The following is a 19546-nucleotide window of genomic DNA, read 5'->3' as shown; positions in this document are numbered from 1 at the left end:
TAGAGGGCGTTAGACAAAGACCATTCCCTAGGGGTGTGAGAAGTTGTGAAGATTTCCTTCCACACACTTTGCCAACTTGACGAAAATTCCAGAGTTCAAGTTGTAAGGGTCGAAACAATTTTGTGAAAACAGATTTATGGAAAAATATCGTCAAAATACATATTTAATGAAATAATTTTCTTGCCAAAATAAAAGCAAAATGCGGGAACATTCTTTCACCAAAACTTTTTCCAAGAGGTTTGTGATTTGTCCTTGTTTGCGAAATTTGCAAACTTCAAAAACCTTTGCAGGCAAATTTTAATTTCACCCACCGGAATCTGAACCAAACACACGGTCCTGGGCAGTCTAAGCATAAATATTGCATGAATGCAAGTTTGTATATTTCTGCAGTCTCCAAACTCCCTGCCCTGCTGAGCTCCTGACCTGCCTACCATGCACTAGCATGTGTCATAACTCAGTCCCGACACAACCATGAAATCTGGAATCACTTAACACCCAACCATAGTTACAGCAAAATTAAACCATGCCCCCTCCCTCTAAGTTCAGGAATGCAGAGCTCTTCGCTGCTCTCAGCAACTTTTCCAAGGCTGTGGATGTTTGGGCGGTAGTAAACCCTCTGTTAAGCAAGAATGAAGATTATGGCTTTCTTTCACGCTTTGCGCTTTAAGACTGTGTGATGACGACAAATGCGATATGCTTTTTAGCAGACTTTACATACAAGGAAATGCGTTTACAAAATAATTCTGTTATTTAACAACCAAAATATGTGCAGCACTCATTTGGAGAGGTTCCAAATGTTACACGTTTTCAGTTGCATTACTCGATTCTGCATTTTTCTGCAGAAGTCTGTTAAAAAAAACAGTAAAACGTCAACAGGGTAGGGTAGACGCGTATCTTGTTTTTTGGTTGTTGTGTTTTGTTTTTTTAAAGCACAACGAAGATAGTCCAGTGAGCACGCTTTCACCACCAACATCTGGCTGCAAGCTACAGTGTTACAGATCTCTTTGCCATCCAATGGCCACATACGCGGTAGTCTCTGGCTCCCCTTAGTGGGAGGATGAGGTACTTATTAACTAACTGAACAGACCTACAGGAGTGTGGAAAAAGAAGATGGAATTTATAAAGATATTATTCTTATGGCTCCAAAATACCATGAGACAGCCCCTTTTAGCCGCTTCACTATTAGTCCATCTTTTAAATATACATTCTCACTGAAAACAACTATGAATAAAATGACATTATAGTTAGGTGTTAAAATGAGACACAAGCTAACATTAAATAACTCACTGAAAATAGGTGAGCTATGATGTAGTGATCTAACTATAACGTACACGCCCATCATGTACTACTTATGCCCTAATTTATTACTTCACTCATAGCATGATGAACACACACACACACACAAATATTACCTGCTTGCGGTCCCCAATAGGTAGTTATAGTTAGGACAATGTTTCTATTAAAAAACCTTTTTTTGACTTGCATATATCTTTGGGCCATTTAATAAATCTTCACAACATTTCCTCCAAAAAGTGTCATAGTGAGTCTTGTTTGTGCATGGAAAGTTTCAGGATGATCCATCATGCGACCAAGTAAAAGGGGGGGGGGTGTAAAAAAATTAAATGATTTCCCATTAATTCCAATAGGAGATTGGAACATGACTACAGCCCGAACCGCTGGACTGAATTACTCCAAATTTGGCAGAAAGATAGATTTTGGTTTGCAGATCATGCTCTCAGTTATCCTGTGTAAATCCGTTCAGTAGTTATTAAGAAAATTATGGAAAAGCAAATGAAGATATCTGGGCAGAACCTAAGCACAGATCTCATGGTGAGATCTGATTGGCTGCCAACACTTCAACCAGGAAGTGTTGGCAGCCATCTTGGGACTCGGATTCCGTTGAGTCCCACAAAAGAGTTTCAAATGAAAGAAAAAGGGGCAGGGTAGGAATACCCTAACCCCCTAGGTGTGCTGGTGGGGTCTCCCTGTGACTCTGACAGGACCAAAAACCACTTATAAAAAAAGAAAGGCCTGCCCTTTTCTCAACCATTCTGCAAACGTGCCTCCTGGCACACTACTGTTTGGGGGATAAAGTTCCCTTGGCTTCTGAGGGTCATTGGGGACCAAGAACACCTATTGTTGCCACAAGTAAGTCACCCACAGCGGGATTGCTCAGACCTTTTCAGAGGCCCTGCCCCCCTTCTCAACCACTCTGCAAATGCACCTCCTGGTACACTACTGATTGGGGAATGAAGTCCCCTTAGCTGCTGAGTGTCGTTGGGGGCCAAGTACACCTATTGTTGCCACAAGTAAGTCTCCCATAGCAGATTTGCTCAGACCGCATCAGAGACCCGGCCCCTTTTTCAACCACTCTACAAATGTACCTCCTGTTGCACTACTGGTTCAGGGATGAAGTCCCCCTTGACTGCTGAGGATCATTTGGGGCCAAGATCCCCTATTGTTGTCACAAGTAAGTTCCCCACAGCAGGATTGTTCAGACCCCGTTAGAGGTCCCACACCTTTCTCAACCACTCTGCAAATGCACCTCCTGGTGCACTACTGGCTGGGTAATAAAGTCCCCGTAGCTGCTGAGGGTCTTTGGGGGCCAAGAACCCATGTTCTTGCTACAAGTAAGTCCCCCACAGCAGGAGTGCTTAGACCTCATCAGGGGTCACGCCTCCTTCCTCAACCACTCTGCAAATGCACCTCCCGGTGCACTACTGGTTGAGGGATGAAGTCCCCTTAGCTGCTGAGGGTCGTTGAGGGCCTAGAACCCCTATTGTTGCCACAAGTAAGTCCCCCACTGCAGAATTGTTCAGATCTCAACAGAGGTCCACCCCCTTTCTCAACCTCTGTACAAATGTACCTCCCGGGGCACTACTGGTTGGTGGATGAAGTGCCTTTAGCCGCTGAGTGTTGTTAGGGGCAAAGAACCCCTATTGTTGCCACAAGTAAGTCTCCCACAGTGAGACTCCGCAGACTCAAATGATATCACTGATGACATCACTGATGGCATCATCCACTGAGTCACTCACACATCAACTCGCATCCCCATACAACATCTCATACACCCAATCACATACCCATTTACAGACCCATACAAGTACTTAGCACAACCACTCACTTATCCACAGAGCCAGTCACACATCCACTGACTCACTCATAGAGCCTGATAATACAACCAGTCACTCATCCATACAGCTACTCACACAGCCACACACTAACCCATACAGCGAATGGCCACCCAGTTATCCACCTATACAGCTGCTCCCATACCCAGAGGCTCATCCATAGAGCCTCTCAACAGAGCCCTTCACTCACCCATACAACCACTCACATACTCACTCACACACCCACACAACCACTCACATACCAATTCACACATCCATACAACCACTCACACAGCCACTCACACACCCATACAGCCATATCCCACAGACACCCACTCTTCCATGCACTCACTCACACACAATCTCACTTAACCAAACACTCAGTTAAACAGCCACTCACTCACCCATACAGCCACTTACACACCCAGTCACTCTCTCCTTCAACCATTCACAAACCCACTCACCTACCCCTACAGTCACTGACACACCCACTCACCCATCCATACAGCCACTCACAGTCACTTACTCACCTACCCATACAGACATTGACACGCCCACTCACTCACCAATACAGCCACTCATACAGCAACTCAGATACCCACTTATACACCCATACAGCCACTCACACACCCACTTACACACCTGCACAGTCACTCAGTCACTCAGACACCCACCCACACACAGATGCATACACTCACACAGTGACTCACATAAAATATGTTAAAAATGGAATCACTCAATAGTAGTACACAAAGTAAATTAATTTAACTTTTGTGGTACCTTAGTATATATGTTTAACACACAAAACCTTTAGATTTGAGAGGTTATTAATGACGATATCCCAGTCTGGCCTCCTTCTTCTCTCCACCACAATGCTGATTGCTTCTGCATTGCTATCATCGCCTAAACCATATACTCTACTGATAGAGCAAAAAGACAATATTTTTAGCAGGAAATGCCACTGAAGTAAACGGACATGAACAACGTATTTGAGAATGAGAACGGTTGGTACATCAGCTGAGCTCCATTGAAGTCTACAGGAAACATTCGACTTGATGGGAGTGTGAAAATGATTCCTAAGCAGTTGGTACTACCTTTTCGCTCATTGAAGTTCCCACAGAGCACAACAGGTATGTGCATCTAAATTTTTGCCCCTGGGTCACTTTGGTAATACAGAAGGGGCACAGGCATTTGCTTAGCCCCTTCTATAACACAGGTCACACTGCCGTGAAATGGGCTCTGAAGTGATCAGAATGTGAAGGGCCCTCATTTACATGGAAGTGTGGCCCCATGCAAATTAGTGAACTCTTTGTCTTTGTGTCCAAGTCATATTACAGATACAGCACAGAGGCAAAGAGACTGCCATTAGGGTCAATTACTGTACATAGTAAAGCAGTTGTCATAGTCAATGTGTCCCCAAAGAGGGTATCTTGAAAATGGAAAAAGAGGAATTCCATGCAGGCAGGCAAAATCACTCACTACAGATCCCTGCAGGATGAACTCTGTCTGTCATGAACACTGTGACAGTCTTTGTTCAGATGTTTCCATTTCCTTCATTTTGCCCTTTCAGACGCTGCCATTATCAATCTCTGCCTTGTTCAGACTTTTCAATTTATTTCATAAACAGTGTGAAGTTTCAAACATTCATTGAAATGTTAAAAAGTCTGCCTCCAATGTACCTGCTTTAGCAATATGATAATTGAGCTGACGCAATTATCGCTAAGATTAGTTTGGCTTTCAGTGGGTTTAGTGTTTGCTAGTCACATCGTTGTTTTAAAAAAAGAAGTCAAGATTGATCATCAAATCTTATAAAAACACAGGTATCAAGTCATATTTTAGAGGGATAATTCGCGCCAGGGAGAAGTCACACCAGTTTGCAGCCCAAGCCTCAGTCGGAGGTGACAGTGGAGAAAAGTGGACTTTCGTTAGTCTCTGTTTATATTTATGACCTGAACAAGCTGTTATAGGAAATAGCTAGCCTGCTATTTCATAATGAAAATACGGGCATGCTGTACAACCCATCTCGAAAGTCGAAGACAACCTTGCTATTTATTGATTTAGCTAAAGTTGGCTTAGCGCTTAAGAATGGCATGAGGTTGTTATGATTATGAAACTAACAACGTTACAGTTTTTCTTATTGTTTTCATTACCCATGACATGCTTCACTGCCTTGCATTTCATTTTCTGAGTGGTTACTTTCACTTTTTATGCACTGTTAGTATTTTAAAATAACCTGTTTCTCAATGTCATCTTTGAGTGTATACACCACTAATTAAAGTGGGTTTGGAGTTCCACTGTGTCCCTGTTCTCATCTTGTGGGACTTATTGTTACCAGGAAAGGCTTCATTCACTGTATTATTCAGTGGGTTGAGCATGGCCTGCAGTCCAAATGAATTTCTACTTTGCATTTGTACATTGACCAAGTCCTTGCACTAAGGAGTTGTAAATCTGTTGTCTGAGGCTCTGGGGGTGTGGTGGGGGGGGGGTGGGGGGAGGGGGGTCGGATGTTGATCTCCCCCACTTATCAACTCAGGCTAGGTCAGTTGCCGGCACAGCTAAAGACAGACAAGTTGCTTCAAACAGTCGGTTACCCTTTCATTAATGCATTATTTATATTGCAGAGGTGAGTATGGGCCTGCACTGGTAACTATGCATTCAGAGTAATATAGCGCAATATCCCAGTCTCGGTCTATCATACCCAGTTAAAGGTCACAGTGGTGCAGTGCACCATATATGTATCGGACTAAAGTATACAAAAAGTGATGGATGGAATGCTTTATTAATGTCAGCCTTGGGTAATAATTACACGGGCTGCATTCCAGTGCAGTTATTTTGACAACATACCACCTCAGTTTTCACTTTGCCATAGGCAAATCATTCTTGACCATGCTCCAATGGGAACAGTGCAGCCCAAACTGCCAGGCCAGGTCCTTCCTGAACCAGAACACAAGAAACCCAGGATCAGTTTCGCTATATTTCAGATTCATCAGCCAGCTATAGCTTGGTTACAGTGGCACTGTGCATGGATCCCACATCTGGGCAGACCCCTCACATTTAGGGCGACACACTAAAATCTACAAAAAGTGATGTATGAAATGCTTGAAATTATCTCAGCACTGGTAATTACTTAGGCTGCATCGCAGTCCAGCGATGAACTGGGATGCAGCCCCAAGTAGTTACCAGTGGCTGAGATTAATTTAAATATTCCATCCATCACTTTTTGTATATTCCTATTTGTATTGTGGGCCCATGTCGGCTGCCTCCTATTCCTGTGTCTCCATTGGCCTCCTTCTCCTTGTGAGTTTTTAATACACCCTCCACGCCGCATCCATTTTCCATATTGTGCTGCACATCTCCACTCAGATACAGCCAAGTGCACTTTCTCTGTCACACAGTATTGATGGTGAAGGAAACCGCAGTGGACTGCTGCCAGAAAACTCAACTGCTGCATAAATCCCACAGTGAATTCAAAATATATGTGATCCATTAATTTATGCCACCAACCATCTACATGAAGTCACATACCTCTCCATCCACACTAATGATCAAGGCCAGAATGGAACTCAAAGCAACCCTGGCAATTTTGTCGAACCGGGCAGGGGAGGAGGCGGGGGAATTCTAGTTCAAGTGTGAAGCACTGCTACTTTTGTTACTGGGGGCTGATATTGCACCACTGCTGAAAAAATGTCCCACAGTAATTAAACTGCCCTCTACTGCTGTAAAAAAAGCGCCCCCCACCCTTCCAGCCTCCTGGGGAAACTCCTGATGCCCGGTACGGCCAGTACCGCTCTGCTAATGATCACACTCAATTCCTGTTAATGTAAACCCCCACAAAGAAATTGGAGTAGATGCAATGAATACTTATCTTACAAGCACAAGACTAAACCCAATAACCACTGGATTATCCACTAAACCTTGGGTTCCAGAACAGCTGGCTGCCCGCCGTAAAGTGATTAAATGTCTCCTTAGGGTTAGGAAGTGCTATATAACTGCAATTACAATACAATACTTTAGGATTACAGTGAGTAAATATAGGTCAACCAAGCACTGTGCATTGCAGAATGGGAGTATCATTTTCTTTGCGACTGTTTGATAGAACTTGGCAGCATTCTATCAGCAGTTGTTAGCTCAGAATCAAGAGGTAACATGGCAGATATTCAAATGGCAAACGTGGTGGGAATCCACGTTTTTGTTGCTCCCAGTTTGGTTGAATATTCTGCGCTCCCTGTCTGTTTATATGTGTATTTTATGTTATTTACTTGTGATCTCTGCGAGTTTACTCTGTATTGCGAGGAGAGCAGCCTTCTATGTTCATCTGCTCAACAATGACATGTATGCATTGATACTTAAGGGCACTAGTACATCTGATTACAGTTCATTGTTTCTGGTTGTTAAGCCTCTGGGGCTCCGGCAGGGACACTCGAGAAAGGGTCTACTCACACATGGAGGTGGTGGAAGTGAGTTGTCTCCTTTCTACATCCCCTAGGATCCTTTTCGGTGTTATCTGAGGGGTTTAAGTGTCCTTGCCACATAGATGTGCATTTGTGGGCAACCAGGACCTGAGTGTGCATTTAGAGGTATAGTGGATGATCACTTTGCAGATATAGGTGGGTTCAGTTAGGAATTATATCATACATCCTACTAAATACTGAGCATTGAAGAACCCTTTCAGAATCCCCCTTGAAGAAGAGTGTTGAATACAAAGTACAACATGGTTGTGCACTTTTATTACTGGTGTCAGACCTGGGCCATGACTGGTATACCAAATAAAAAGGTTGTGTTTAGCTAGAAAGACCACCCATTGAATGACCCCCTCCCGCTTTTGACTCAGTCAGACAAAGGATGCTCTCAGGCAGCCTTCCCACACTGTAGCAGCAGCCTGAAACATGGTCTGGGTCATGATACCCAGGTGCATTCATGAATGTGGGGTGCATCAAGGAGTATCCTGGTTTCGTTCTAACGGAGAATGGGGTGGTATTCCATTCTATAGGATGCTAGCAGGTTAAATGACATTGAAGCTTCTACTGCAGTTGTCCTTAGCTCCTCCCTTAATTGGACACCCAGCAAGAAATTCCTCGACCAGCAGCGCAAAATGGTACCGGAGAGGCTGACGAACTGGATCGTAATCACTGGTGAGATTTTCTAATGGTTCCATTCCTTTCTGACAAACAGGAGCTATGAAATTAGAATAAGCTCATTCTCTTCCATGGGGAAACAGATGACATGCAGGATGGCATAGAGATTGCCTCTAACGCACCTGCTAATTTAGGATGGACATTTTGAGAACCACTGGCACAGCTGATAACAGGCTGCCATTTTGAAAGCCAAAAGAACCAAGAACCATTCCACCCACGACCCAGATAGTTATGAACAAAGAAGTGCCATTTAATGAGAATCTTTTTTGTTTCACCATCAAATCAACAGTGACTAGAAATACCTTCTTCTTCCTCAATCTAAGAAGAATCGTAACCAGGGCCTTGGTGCAGTAGAGACTTGAATAGTTTTTCATTAGCTACGCTGTAGCGTAGATGATGCTACATTCTCAGAATTACAGAGCCTACAAAACAAAGGCAGTAGAGTGTGTCTTACCTTAAAGGCATTTCAACACATTTCTCCTACATTCAAAGAGCTTTGTTGGTTCCAGTGGCTCAGAGAATTCCATTCCAACTTCTTTGTACTGTCTTCAAAACATTGGAGGGTCTTAAAGGCCTGATTTCCAGTTTATATGCCCAATCATGTCCTTACATCAAGCAAGGCAACCGTGATCATTCAAACCAGCTACAAACACACACACATGGACGACTTTCGTTCAGGGTGGTGGGTACCCCACTCTGGAATTCGCTGCATCCAAACCTCAAGAGCTTCCTAATCTGACTTTGTTAAAAAAAAAGCTGAAAACTCATTGACGCAAAGTGGTGTTTTAGCCCCCCTGATGAAGAACTTGGGTTTATCCTCCCTACAAAGAACAACTTCCCAAAGAGCACATTGCTTTCCTTCCAGGAAGTCACCAACTCAGTAACCTTCAGTTGAACCTGAACAACCACTGACATGTACTCATCCTTTATTGGGTTGCCTGCTATAATGTGAAATAAACATTTGAGCTGAATTGCAACAGCACTAGAACGCGACTTCTTTCACAAGCATGTGCTTTACAAACACTTAAATAATACATGACACATTTAAATAATTGTTGGAGTGTGTTGAATTTACCACTACATGCTTAAAGCCTAGTTGACAGTCATGGAGACTGTCTTTGCTGTTGCAGTATTGCTGTATATGACATCTAAAATACCTTTCAGTTAGTTTTGCCATTAAGCTAACTTTGGCACTGGGCTTTTTTATCAGTTGGTTTGAGTCCTGTGTGCTTTGGATAAGGGATGCGATCAGGATCTATTTACATTTTTCTGCTTCTGTACACTTGTATACCGGAATGGGTGTCAGCATACTTTTCAAACATAAAACATAGCATTTACAAATCTGACATTCTATAAACGGTGCCTGGCGCAATAGAGGAATTGTTTCCATTTTCAATGAGGGGGAGGTAGCTGGTACTGGGTAGAGCTTGTAAACTAAGATTAGAGTTAGTGGATTTTCGGATATATGGCGGATGAATTCAGTTTTCAACTTCTAAATGTATGGCGCCGAACCTCTCATTATCCTTATGCTTGTCCGGGATCATCAAGATAGACAACCACTAATAATATCCACCAAACACTGACATGAAAAATATAATAATACCCTAAGTGATAGAGAAATGGAAGGGAAAGACATAGGAACTTTGTGGAGACAATGAAAATGGTCTCTAGCTATGCCAGCAGATGTGTGTTCCGTGCGTTCCCTCAAAGCACATTTCTTACCGGATGTCTTATGCCTCAGAGGACGATGTTGACTATAGACATCTGCAGATGCACATCCAAGTTGAGAAGTAATATAAGCACAGTGGAAATGCTGCTAAGGAAGTGAAATGTCATGTGCCAAGGAAGTCAAAAGACAAGAGAAAATTAAAAGGTAGTGTTAGAAATGGGGGTCTCTAGTTGGCAGAGGTAGGTACCTTTGTCCAAGTAGGGACCCTTGCTTCTAGTCAGGGTAATGGGGATACACACTCTAGATAACCTCTGCTCACCTCCTGTGTAGCTTGGCACAAGCAGATAGGCTTATCCCAAAGTCAATGTGTTAAGTATTTGTAATCAAAACACAGAGTAATACAGTCATAATACCACAAATGGACACCAAACAAGTCTAAAAAAAGAAAGTATCTTTATCTAAACTCAATAAGACCAAAACAACAAAAATCCAACTTATAGATAATAAGATATGACTTTAGAACAGTTATTGCAAAAATTAAGGTTATAGAAAACAAATAGATCCACCTGGGGCTATTGCAACGTTGTGACAGCAATAAATCCAAAGCACAGCGCCGACCGCGAGGAGCGTGGCGTCGGGTACGGAGTCACATGTACCCCCAAACAAACGGTACCTTGGCAGCGAGGTCTATGATTGTGCACAGCATCGTGGAGGTGAGGCATGGGTGCCGAGGTCGAGGCCAGCTCCCTGGCTGCCATGGGGGAGGCGAGGTGTCATGTCCCCAAGGAGTTGACGTGTTGAATCCGGACAGGGCAAGATGGTTGCGTCTGTGTTGAGGTGTCAGTTCTGGTGATGATGCAAAGTCAGCAAGTTTGTTGAGTCACCCTCGGCAGTTATCAGTGCCATGATAACAGGATGCAGGCGCTGGCGATGTTGAAGTCGGTGCGAGCACTGGCGCCGGGAATGGCAGATAACTACAGGCGTTGAAGGGCATCGAAGGGCGTTGAAGGGCATGAAAGGGCATCAGAACTGCTGTGCAGGCTGGGGAGTGCATTGTGCACTTCACAAGCGGTGCCCTGGGCCTCGGTACAGGTTGCGGCGTCACAGGGGCGTAGCTGACGGTGTAAGAGACAGGCTTTGTTACTTCTCTTAAGTTTCTTTCAGCTCCCAACAGCAGGAACAACCTCAAGAGAACCAAAACTGGAATAGGCGCATCCTGGCAGGTCAGAACTCTCAGCAATAGAGTTCAGGGGAGATGGGGGTGAAGTGTTTGTGTCCTTGAGACTTCAGAACCAGAGGCCAGCACACTGAGGCACTTGGAGATTCTTCTTCAACCAGGTTCACAGCAAAGTTCCAGTCTTTGTTATTTACTTGGCAGAAACAGCACTGCAGGCCAACCCCACACAGCATATAGCAAAGGGACAGTACTCCTTCTCACAGCTCTTCAGCCCTTCTCCTTGAAAAAGGTTCCTCTTGAGTCCAGAAGTGATCTAAAGTTCTGGGGTTTAGGGTCTACTACTTACACCCCATTTTGTCTTTGTTCTCCTTGTGCAAAGGTCTCTGAGCCCAGTGCAAACCAGTTCCATCCTCACTGGTGCAGAATGATCACAGGGGGTGGAGCCAGCATTGTGCAAAGGAGACAGGCCCTATTCAGGTGTAAGGAAATTTCCTCCCACTACTCTAAATACAGCCAAGTCCCATTCAGCTCAGCTCTGAGTCATCCAGGAAGGGCCAGGAACACCTCAACACCCCAGTGGCTGTCTACAGCCCCTGTCACTCCCAAAACAAGACAGTCAATCCACAAACAGGCAGAGACACAAAGAATGGTTAAACAAGAAAATGCCTACTTTCTAAAAAGTGCAAAAGAAACAATTGATGGACGGAATGCTAGACAATGCGAACATTCACCCCCAGTCACAAGGATCTGGGTTTAATCCATCATTCTTTTCTTCACCTCACCACCCCAGTTTGGACCCAGCCATATGCAAATCAGTCTTGACCCTGTTCCTTATGGGAACAGTCAAGCCCGAACTGCCAAGCCAGGTCCTCTCTGGACTGGAAACAAGCATCCTGGGACCGGTTTCAGGGCATCACCCTTCATCAGCCAGGCTAGCTTGAATCCAGTGGTGTAGTGAGCACGGGACCCACATCTGGGCATACCCTTCCAACTTAGGGCGACATATGCAAAAGAAACAAGTGATACATGGAATGCTGGACAATACAAACATTCACCCCCAGTTACAAGGATCTGGGATCAATCCATCATTCTTTTGCTTACCACACCAACTAAACTGGGGTGGCATGGTCAGCAAAAGAACAATGGATTTAACCCAGATCTCTTGACTGGGGGTTAATGCATGATTTATTTAGCATTCCATCCATCATTTATTTGCGTAGCACTTTTCACCTTGAGCGGGATGGGTATGTCCAGACGTGGGTCCCTTGCTCACTGTGTCACTGGATTCAAGCTAGTCTTGCTGATGAAGGGTAATATCTAAAACCGTTCCCAGTTTACTTGTTTTCGGTCCAGGAAGGACCAGGCTTGGCAGTTCGGTCTGGACTGTTCCCATCAGGCACAGGGTCAAGACTGATTTGCACATGGCTTGGTCTAACCTGGGGTGGCATGGTGAGCAAATGAATGATGGAATTAACCCAGATCTCTTGACTGGGGTGAATGCATGGTTTATTCAACATTCGGTCCATCATTTGTTTGCGTACTACTTCATAAAAGTAGTATTTTCAAGCACACAATTTAAAAATCATCTTTACTAAAAGACGTGTTATTAAATTCTGAGTTTAGAGAGCCTAAACTTTATTTCTCTATCTTGTCCCAACAGGAAGTTATACTTGTAAGATGTTACAAATTATTTCCCATTCTATCCTATGGGACAGATAGCCTTTCAATATTGAAAAAAAAGAATTTGGCAGTATTTTACTATCCGACATGTCACTCACACCTCTACATGTCCTACCTTTTACATACACTGCACCCTGACCAATGGAGTAGGTTGTGCATGAAGTGCAGTCAATGAAAGTGGGAGATTAAAATTGTCTTTACTTATCCCAAGTAAATGTATTAGTGGAGAAATAAGGCAAGGTTAAACAATAGTGAAGGTGGATGTGGGGATTGGTTGTAAATGGCCAATCACATCCTAATGTGAAAGTGCAAGTACTGGTCTACATGTTTCAGCCTTCATTACTTCCGGGCCTTTCAGTGGGGGATTTACACTCTAGTTGTCTGCGACCCAGCTATTTTAGGGCATGCTGGGTCGGGTAGAGCAATAATGTGACATAGATTCCATTGAATTAATGGCACGTCTGAGGACTATTTATGGTTGTTCAGCCGTTCTCTTGTCTTATCAATTGGCATTGAAAGTAGACCTTTCTTGGTCCTGGCACTGCACATGGAGGTCTTCCTGAGATAGTATCGAATTGTGTGCAGTGAAAGTGAAAATACCCCACACTTCCAATGTCGGAGAGGATGAACATCGAATTTACAAAGCATTAAAGAAGACTTGGTTCTCTACCAACAGGCAATTGGATATCCAAGTGACACTTGCAGCCTATAGGTGAAGATGCCGATGATCAGGAGATTCATTACGTGGCAGTGAGGTGCATGCAGAACAATTAATTTGATACCTCTAAAGATATAGATGACTTACGGCCATTTTAGTACTATTTCAGATCATCCAGTGAGCAAATTCCCATCCCTCCATGCATGAGGACAGAAACTCCACCACATCCCACTCAGATACAGAGGCCAGATTCTTAAATGGTGACTATTTCAACCAAGTCTGGACTACTCCTGCACCAAACAAAGAGATCCAACGCAAAGGATAGCATGGACAAGCCACCAGCAAAAGCACTGGATGATGGTGAAAGCCAGAAATAGTCAACAGAAATGGACACCTATCATCCCATTTACCAAACATAAAAATAATTAAATCCCCCTGATTTGGAACTGTGGTGATAGAAAGCCCTCACCAAATGCAATGGAAATGATTCCAAAGCTACCCCCGCAGTCAGAGCAATCTCCTAGTAAAGAGAAGATACCATGAGTGAGATAACACAAAGCCCTGCCAGGGAAATAAGATGCTCATCGGGATTTACCATGGAGAAGAGCCATATGAGAGGAAATGTTTTCAGGCTGGGAAAGAAGACTACTTTTCACCAGATCATAACTATTTGAGAAATGGAGCAGATGAGTATAGACAAATTATAGGAAACACAAAGTCCTTCTCAAATTGGCAGGGATTTTAAATCCCACCCTGTATTGCAGTAAGATGCCCTGTAGAGAAAAGGTAATGTTATAAATCGGGGCTTTAGTTAGTTGAGGTATGCACTTTGTCCAAGTAGGGGCCACAATCCTAGTCAGGGTGGGTCACAACATAATCCCAAACTATCCCGTGCTCACGCTCCAGTAGCTTGGCACAGAGCAGTCAGGCTTAACTTAGAAGGCAACGTGTAAAGTATCTGTGCGATAACTCATACAACCACACAGTGAATACCCCACAAATGAAAATATTTATCTGAATAAAACAAGACCAAAACAAACAAAATCCATCAAGTAGAAGTCGATATATGGAAGGTTGCAGGAATAAATGCAATAAAGCACTTAAAAGCAGGTAGTGCTAACAAGGTTACTTCAGGTTGCAAGGGGCAGGTGCAAATCCAAAGTTCAGGCCAACCGTGATGAAGCGCGGGCTGGATACAGGGACCCACTTGTTCCCACTAAACACAGTACCTTGGATCCTGGGTCTGCGATGCTGGGTGGCATTCGGCATTGGGAACGAGAGACTGCGCGGTGAGATTTTGCAGGGATTTGTGGTGCTTTGCACTACTTCATGACAGATTTGGCAGAAACTCAGCTGCAGAACCCACTTCTGAGCCCCAGAACTTGGAGAGAGCACATCAGGCAAGGGTATGACACACAGAAGGCATAGTCCAGTAGCACAAGCAGAACTGCAGGAAGTTTTTGTGTCCCTTAGACTTCAGAAACAGGAGGCAAGCTAACAAGCCCTTGGAGATAATTTTGCAGGGAAGGCAGAGTTCAGCTTTTCTTCAGCAGAGTCGGAGAGGCGCAGGCAGCAGTGCAATAAGCAGGCAGCAATCCTCCCAGGAAAGCAATCCAGTTAAGTCCTTTGAGCAGCACTGCCGTTCTTCTGACAGAGATTCGGTGTAGGTCCAGAGGTGTCTGATTTGATGGGTTTGAGGATGGGGCCATAGACCCAGTCCTTAAACCCAAATTTGCCCAGGAATACCCATTCTGAATGCAGATGGGTGCTAAATTACACCCGGGCCTTTCCTGTGTCTGTGGCTATCTAGAAGGAATGCGCTAAGGGACCTATCACCTATCCAAGGTGTGTATTAGAGACAGGCTGTAAGGCACACAGAGCAATATGAGCAGAGAAGTGTCCACATTCTAAAAGTGCCATTTCTAAAATAGAAATGATAGATCTTACTTTACCAGTAAAGAGGATTTATCATTACCATTTCAAAGATAGGAAACATGAAAAAGCTACTCGTTTCTGATCAGGAATTTCATCTTAGAGGTATTTTAAGGAATTCCCAATTCTAGGACCATGAGAAGAGTAGGCCTTATAGATGTTTATCACTACCATGACATGTACAACACAGAATACATGTCTTGTCTTTTACTTACATAGCGCCCTGCACTTTGGGTTACCAAGGACCTTCCTTAGGGGTGACATATGTAACAAAAGGGGAGTTGAAGGCTTCGCAGGTAGTTTTAAATGCCAAGTCAAGGTGGCAGTAAACTGCACACACATTGGCACTGCAGTGGCAGGCCAGAGACATTGTTAAGGGGCTACATATGTAAATGCCAGCATTTGTAACACACACAGCTACCTCCGGAGAGGTGGCCCAGCGGGAAGTTTAAGCAATCTATTGTCCAGACTCACATGGTGCTGGGCTAACCTGCTACCAGACCCGGGGATCAAACCGTGAACCCTGTGTTCCGGAGTCAGGTACCCTGGCCGCTGAACCACACCTTTTCCGCACAATCAATGTTGCAAGCCCACTAGTAGCTTTTAATTGACAGACCCTGGGCACATGCAGTGCAAGTTACTAGGAACGTAAAAGCAAATTAAATATGCCAATTGGGTTTGAGCCAATGGTATCTTGTTTAGGGGAGAGAGCACATGCACTTTAGCACCAATTAGCAGTAGTAAAGTGTACACAGTAGTAAAGTCAGAAAAAACGAGTACAGAAAAATGGAGGGAGAAAGGCTAGAACATTTTTGAAAGACCACCCTAAGGATGTCAGGTCTAACAACTCCCTTTGTTCATAAGAAGTAGAATAAAGGGCCTAACGTACAAAGGTTCAGTTTGCAAAAAGTGGCCATAAATTGAGCACTGACCTTTTGAGAACGGAAAAGATTTTTGCAAATCAACATGTTCACTAATGGGTTGGGTAAAGCAATTCCGAATTGTAATGGGTCACAATTTGACCTTCTTTATCAACATTAATGAGGTAGTTTGCAAATAGTGACTCACTATGATTGGATGCTATCACTGTGAAGGTGTCCTTCTGGGGTCAGCAGACCACCATATCTGTGAACGCATTTAAATAAAGTGAACTTCTTTTTAATGCAGCCTGTTTTATTCAAGGAAACAGGCTTCACTTAAAATGAAAAGTTTATTATTTAACGTTTTTTTGATAGCTGACAGTGGCCCCCTGGACCACTATCTACAGCCCTGCAACCTGTTTTTTCACATTCACAAAGCAGAAGGGTTCCCTAGGCGACCACTTTCCTTTTGCAAATGTGTTACCCAGGGCCGGACTGGGAACGAAAACCGGCCCTGGCAAAGTGCTCGGCCAACCCCCCTCACCGAGGGGGGGGGGTGTTGGGGGTGCGACAGAGCTCTTTGCCAGGGCCGGTTTTCTGCCGATTTTGCAGAACGGTCCTGTAACAAAAACAGCCCCCAGGGGCCCAAAACTGGCCCCCACCCTTGCGGCGCAACTGAGCATGTCCATTAAATAACATTGATAGGTACATTTCACCTAGTCTATTTTTTATAGAATACACTTTGACATCCCGTGTGAGTAAGGTGAGGATAACATGCATATCCTTGTCCTGAAGAAGGAGTCGTTGTACTCCGAAACATGTTGACACTTTTCGGTTGATATACCCTAATACGTATATAATCAACCCCACCTTTCACCTTTTTAATAATACCAGTCGAGGACATAATAAATATTAATTTCTCCTACGAGCCAGGTATTTTTTATACCCCACATTTTCCACCTCACCTCACTTACTCACATTTCTTCCCTAAAACACACACCCACACGTAGTTCACTATCAAGTGCTCCTACGTAGCCGCAAGTCGTAGCACGCCGCATTCCGTAGAGGGGTGCGAAGGCCCCGATGATGAAGCATGACACCAAGGGGCCTTTTGGTGTGTGAGGGGCATTTAAACAACACTGTGTGCTCCCCATCACTTTAGGGATCACGACCACTTTCCTGAGTGGATTCCATTTTGTTTAACCGTACATGCACAGATGTGCATGTACACAGGAATTCGTAATTTACCATGACATAGTATGTCATGGTAAATAACGAAGTCTTAAGGGCCGGTGGCACTGTTTTCAGTGCCACCTACATCACAAATTTGAGATTCGGTAAATTTACCGATTCGGTAATTTACAGAATCGGTAAATTTACCGATTCTGTAAATATACAGATTCGGTAAATTGAAGGCCCCCTACATCTCAATCACCAAATACCGGTCAGTAACGGCCGAAATCGGTCGTTACCGACCGGTATTTGGTGACCTACATCTGGCCCCAAGTGTGGTTACTTGTAATGAGTGGGTGTTATTAGTTCAAGTGTATTTGTATCTTGTATTTTTGTATTTGTAAAGCGCGGCATTCATCCCGTAAGACATCACAGCGCTGGGAAGCATGCAATGTAGCTAAAGAGACAGAAAGTTTGATTTCGCCATAGGTTGTTTTTGTTTGAAAGCTGGTCAGCTTAGAATCTTGGAAACAGGAAAGTTTTTAGTTTCTTTCTGAAGAGCAGAAGTGTCTGCAGAATAAAATAGTTATGAAAGACTAAGTCAATATTTTAAGGTTGCTATATGTCATAGTTAAAGAGTAAAACCAAACCCAAAACCACGAAATGCCATCTTTTGAATATTTTGTTTGAAACTTTCAACCAAGCATAAAATAGAAACCTGTTTATCCCACTCACCCCACTTCCCTACGCAGGGAGACAAGTGCTCTTTTGTAAGCATCACAGCGCACATCCTTTCATGGTCCAAGCAGTCTTTTCATTTAACATTTTGATCTTTATTTTCTGACCTTTTGGGGGGGACGTGGATTGTTTGGTCCTCACCTGTGTCCGTTTTTTGAAAGTGGTGTGCGCTGGATACTGGCGACCTGGTCAAATTGTCGAAGGTTTCTCTCTGCGAGTCCTCGAGGAGCTGCTTTAAGAAGAGTCGTTCGCCCATTTTGTCCCTGTAGTCCAGTGTCTGCATGCAAATGCACTCAGTAAAACACGAATACGGACTAGCCTTTCAGCTGCAGGCTGGAGACACAAAGTGGATTAAGGCAGCAGCAAGGCTGCCAAGAAACAAGATGTGTTGCTATAGTGAGGGCAGTAAGATTTCAGAACTTTCAACTGATAACCAGAATGTGTTCAGTTTATTAACTTGTTAACCTTCTAGCTTTTGCTGACATGGTGCCCTCCCTGTTACATAAGCATCACTTGGCATTCCCAGTGTTGCTAATGGAGACATCCCAACTTTCTCTGCAGGAGGAATTGTGGACTGTTAAACAGAGCCACAAAAAACCCTTTGAAAAAAGAGCAGCTTGACGTGTCCAGGAGATGTGTAGTCTGTTACCCTCAAACAAAGGAGGAAGAAAAAAAGTACTAAATACTTGAGTTTTGGATTTCATAAAAATATGTATCAATGTATGTGTTACTGAGGTTAATTCATACAAATGTATTTGTATCATGCTAATGAAAAAATATGTGGCTCCAAAAACATGCAATTTGGTTCACTTGTAGTAATAGACACAAAACAAACATTTAGTACTACAGTGTAAAAGTTAAATACTATATTTTTACTATGTTGGAAGTGCTTCTTCTAGAGCATCATACTCTTCTGCTTTACATTAAGGGCCTTTTGAATGAGTTGGCCCTCTGGTTATGCTCAGTTTCCTTGTCTATAAAACTGCACATGAAAGAATATAAAGTCCTGCAGAGTAAGATACTACTTAGACCAATGTTGATGGAAAGAAGGGACAGTATAAACCACTCAAGGCGGCTCTTCTACAAAAAGAAGCACCGAATGGTTGGTGACAGCTGATTAATCGTCATGTGATAGAAGCGCTTTTATCAGAATCCACATCATGAACATGGACAGGGACTCTTCACTTCACCAGAACGTGAGATGTGCATGTATGATCAGGTGTGGAGTGCATAAGGCCTATGATATCTAAGGCTCCCCACTGTTTGAGTAGCCATAAGGTGGTGGTAAGTTCTTACTTATTAGTGTGTTCAGTATTTTTTCTGCATCTTTCTATTTTCTGCAACTAAGTTTGTTATACCTAACTTCTGAATCATATCCCTCCCAAAATGATTGTTAGTTACCTTTACTTTCATT

General features: G+C 43.6%; 1 long non-coding RNA gene across 1 annotated transcript in view; it reads right to left on the bottom strand.

Annotated features, from left to right (window-relative positions):
• Positions 1 to 18413, bottom strand: part of LOC144767413 (uncharacterized) — a 341548-nt gene extending 323135 nt beyond the window's left edge. The window contains exon 1 of the long non-coding RNA XR_013598191.1: positions 18274 to 18413. This is a non-coding gene — a long non-coding RNA (uncharacterized LOC144767413). The remainder of the gene's footprint in view (positions 1 to 18273) is intronic.
• Positions 18414 to 19546: the final 1133 nt, after the last annotated feature.

This window comes from Lissotriton helveticus, chromosome 7 (genome assembly GCF_964261635.1).
Source record: "Lissotriton helveticus chromosome 7, aLisHel1.1, whole genome shotgun sequence".
Taxonomy (NCBI): Eukaryota; Metazoa; Chordata; class Amphibia; order Caudata; family Salamandridae; genus Lissotriton; species Lissotriton helveticus.
The sequence above is the reverse complement of the archived record's forward strand: the minus strand, read 5'-3'. Positions and strand labels throughout refer to the sequence as shown.